Source organism: Malania oleifera, chromosome 8 (assembly GCF_029873635.1).
Source record: "Malania oleifera isolate guangnan ecotype guangnan chromosome 8, ASM2987363v1, whole genome shotgun sequence".
NCBI lineage: Eukaryota > Viridiplantae > Streptophyta > Magnoliopsida > Santalales > Ximeniaceae > Malania > Malania oleifera.
Window position 1 is genome coordinate 16,252,409 of NC_080424.1, and position 4,549 is coordinate 16,256,957.

The window sequence follows — 4,549 nt, forward strand, 5'->3', positions numbered from 1 at the left end:
TGATTGGTAATATGGATGATGTATATTGAAGGGTTTATGAATTCATAATACTGTTCAAGTTAGATGAAAGTGACTCAGTGAGGTGAGATATATATGACAAAGGATGGTTGAATGTGCATGGGGTGCGTGGCGAGGTCCACATGGTAGTAGAGTAGTGCACTATAGCCTAAGACCTATCTAAGTTCCAAATGATAGCAACCCACAAGTAGGGCCCAAGGTAACCCAAACATCAAATTCAGGTACAACAAGAGGCATGATGGTAACGTTAGAATTTCTTGTCGGGTGTGGTGAGTTAGACGACGAATTAACGTCTGGCCATATTTGTATGTTAGACCAATCAACATGGCCATAGTAAAGGACCATTATAGTAGTAACAGTTTCAAAATTATATGTTATGTGAACTCCCAATCCATATTATGACAATATTGAACTTTGCCCACTCAATAAAAACTATGCGGGGTCTCTATTGCCGTGGAGGTTGGCAACGATTAGACAACCAAAATGATACCTAAGTATTGTGTCATAAGTCACACTACTAGGGTCAATGGTCGTGCAATGAGGACAGAGCAAATATTGTATTTTGTTATTTATCCACTTTGTCCGTTGTATTTTAAACAATATGATGTTTTCAATGTTAAATAGCGAAGGGCGTAAAAGCTGTTGGAGAAAAGAAGACATACAATACACAAGAGATACTGGCGTGGATGGCTGGATAGAATCATCATAACGGCCGGGTGGCTGGACCAAGTAAAGGAGAAGATGAAAGTGCGAAACAAATAACGAAGTACAAAGAAGTAAGAGAGAAAGTAGGGAATTGGTGGTTAGTGGGATAGTAAGCGAGAGTGTGTGGAGGGAGAGTGGGTTGTTGGGGACATTGGAGCAGTAATCTAGAGTTTCACATACATTTTCAACTTGTGTTTTTTCCGACTTGTGCGGCGTCGGTGCATCGGGTCGTCGGGCGGTCGTTCTCGATCATCGTCTCATAAACGCAATTGTTCGTATTTACATATGTCACATAACAGCTGTATAGATGTGTGATATCAATAAACATTGCCTGTCAATGAAAGGGGAGGGGGGAGAAGGGGAAAAAGTAGGGGGGGGGGGGGGGGGGGGAGGAAAGAGAAGGAAGAAGGGGGAAAGGGAGGGAGAGGGGGGGGGAAGGGAAAGAAAAAGGAGGAAGGGGGGGGGAGGGGGGAGGGGGGGGGGGAGGGGAAAGGGGGGGAGGAAGGGAAAGGGAGATGGAGGAAGGGGAGAATGGAGGGAAGGAAAGGGGGGAGAGGAAAAAAAAAGGGGTTGGGAAAAGGATTGGAGAAGAAGGTGGTGGTAGAATAACGAAAAAAGGCGTGTATAAATAAATAAGAAACGGAAAGGGAAAGAACGAGAAAGGGAGGGGAAAAAAAGAACGGAAGGGGAGGAGGGAAGACGTGTTAGATCCTTAAAGAATAATTTCACCGTTCGCTTGCATTCGTCCACATTTTACTTCCCGAATCTTGTTCACCAACCAAGGCGCTGAAAATTCAAGTAGGTGGGAACCGACCCGTCAAACTCATGTTGGACACGTCATTTAGTGTTCCGGCGCGCCTAATTTGGTAGTCTCTAGTATGCGAGTCATGAATACTCATAAGCTTTTACAACAATAACAAACGGTAACATCTAATAATTAATTAAGTGTGTAATAGTATTAATAGTAAAATAGTTGTTTGATATATCATCGGTTTCCAATATATTATTAATTTGAGACAAACAAAATTGGTGATATCGATTAACCAAACATAAACTCAATTTTTTGTTCCATCTCCGTATGTTCTTCTGCTAATATAATTGTGACCATAGAATATATATATATACACACATAAAATTCTAAACCATACCGAAATTAGAACCACTGTAGAAAGGGACGCGCACTATAAACTCCCTAGTGAGTTGTGCCTAATTCATAAAAGTGACAACAAAATATAGAACAACACTAAAAAAAATGCGCCTGTGCTCGGTGACAATCTATCCATCGACATAACATTCTCATTATTTATACTGATTAAAGTCACATGCTCTTTTCAGTTTTTTTTTTTTTGTTAATTCAAACTTAATTATACTATTATTTCATTATTATAGTCTTTTTATGGAAAAAGAAAAAAAGTAGACAACAATTACAAGATTATTTATTGACTGCAGAATTTTTTTGGTTCTGCGGGTGTTGGTTCCACGACAAGATTGAATTTGCCCAGGAAGGAGAAAGGGAGGGAGAGAAAATGGGGTTGTGGGTTTTGTTTTTAGCGTTTGGTTTTGGGCATGAGCTTGATTTTCATGCATAATAGAAGGGAAGAGAAAAACGCACCTGGTGCTGCGTTGAACAGTGCGAGCTCTCTCACTTTGGATGACTCCCTCTGTATTAGCACTGCAATCCACAAAAAACAATCGATTAGCTTGATTTCCAATTGAAAATCTTGAGGGTAGAGAGAGTACTTGTAACTATAAATAAATAAATGCAACGACGGATGGTAGCTTCTAAACTTATAACCATAGAATGCAGGGGAAGTATCTGTGTATGGGAGTCTTTACTTTGTGGTGCCGTAGGGCAGCTGGGAAGAATCTGCCCCCGAACCATTGAGCTCATCCCAAGCTTCAATCCATGTGACCATAGCATCAGCTAGCCTAAGGAAGTAGGGATCTACCTTGCCAAGCTTAGCCTTTACTTGTTTTGAGAGTTCAACGTAGCATTTTTGAACTATAGTGCATTCCTTCGGAAGGGCTATGGATTGGAAGAAAGGGATGATCTCTTCTTGCCAATAGATACCCTTGTACTCCTTTTTTAGGTTAACAAATGGGTTGCTAGCTTTGTTGTGCCATACGTATGGCAGGCCCGTCTTAACTCCCCATCCTAGGTGGTCACATATTACCTTCATGCACAAACCAGCCCACATATCATCATAACATCCAATCGGTTGGCCATTACCCATGAGTCCAAAGTACATTGCAGGTCCAATCAGCTCACGGTTGAATCCAGATGCTATACCACACATGGAGAAAAAGGGTCCCCTTTGGTAATTGTCATAACTGCAATCCACATACCTCGTGTTTCTCTCACGATGGCTTGACGAGCTGGGTAAGAGCATCATAGTCAGGGATGTTGAGCCAGAGCCATGAGAAAGACAGCTGTGGTGGCACCCTCACGGAGATTGAAAGGGAATCCACACGCAAAGTCGGCACCCTCACTATCTGGATCATAAAGGGTGTTGAAGAAAAATGGTGTAGATGGACTCAGGAGGTTCTTTATGTGTTGTTGGAGGGCATCTATCTCTTTCCCTGATGGATCTTTGGCTACGAAGCAATCATCGTCAATGGTGAAGATGTACTTCTTCTTGGAAACCATGTAGCCAAAGCATCGACAAGCGGAGTCGTTGAAGGAGATGCAGGAAGCCTTAGGACCCAAAATCCTATTGATGTCGTGCCGATTGTAGAGCTCGTAGTCGAAGCCCTCTGGAACATTGATGATCTTCGATGGATCGCCATCTTGGACGATGATTAGATGGTAAGGCTCCAAGAAAGGCCTCCACATTTCCAAGAAATCCAAGTCTCGGATCGTGGGTATTACGATATCGAGCTCGGAGGGTGCGATCGAAGCTTCTGCCATGGGAGAGAATGAAGGTAGAGAGAAGGAACGGAAGATTCCGCTGAGAGGGAGATGGAGTGGGATCCTGGGAGAAAGAGAGAGAGGACAATAAATAAACGACGCAAAAAAGATCAATTAAACTTAAAAACACAATAAATAAATATACAGTTCGAGATGGAAGTATACTAAACTTACAACTAACGATGTAGTTTCAGTCAATGTGAGAAAGATCAAACATCTTCAAGGAACAATAGCTGGTACCCTATAGAATTAAAGCACAAAAGAAAATAAAATACAGATAAAGGAGAAAAAAGTCACCAGCTGTGAGAATTTATTTGAACTACAGCAAATCAACTAATTTCTATAGAGGAAAACCAACAAACTCTGAGATAACAATAGAAATATAAAACAAATAATCAAGCTAAAACATATACGACACCTATAAACTTCAGTAGGTCACTTCATAATCGCGATTACGAAGAATGATTGGAAAATTCTCAAGAAACAAATTTGCAAAGTGAGAATTTTTACTCGCTTGGTGTGTCGCCTCGGAGACTCCCAGACTCGCAAACTCGAACACAGGGCAGAAGACGTGTTCAATAATAATTATGCTTAATTATGCAGTCCAATAATATTAAGATGTTGTCTGTATATATATTTTTTCTTGAGATTGACATGTATATCTGTATACTAATTCAGATGGTCTTGGATAAATACCGAAGAGGCAAAGACTCAAACAAGACTTGAGCAATATCAATAAGTCAATTGGTTATTCAACTTGCATCATGAATTGAGGAAGCTGTGGGGAAAACACCAAGAAGGGAAAGCAGAAGTTTCTGTCCAGCTTCTCCTGTTTGCTTTTGAGCTACGATGGTACATAATCGGGGACGCCTAAATTATTAAATTGGGTTTACCTCTTCTTCATTTCGTTATCTACTA

The 4,549-nt window shown here is 41.0% G+C and overlaps 1 pseudogene; it reads right to left on the bottom strand.

The window, feature by feature from the left end:
- Positions 1-2,555: 2,555 nt before the first annotated feature.
- LOC131161549 (probable UDP-arabinopyranose mutase 2) lies at positions 2,556-4,166 on the bottom strand (annotated as a pseudogene).
- Between the last annotated feature and the right edge of the window lie 383 nt (positions 4,167-4,549).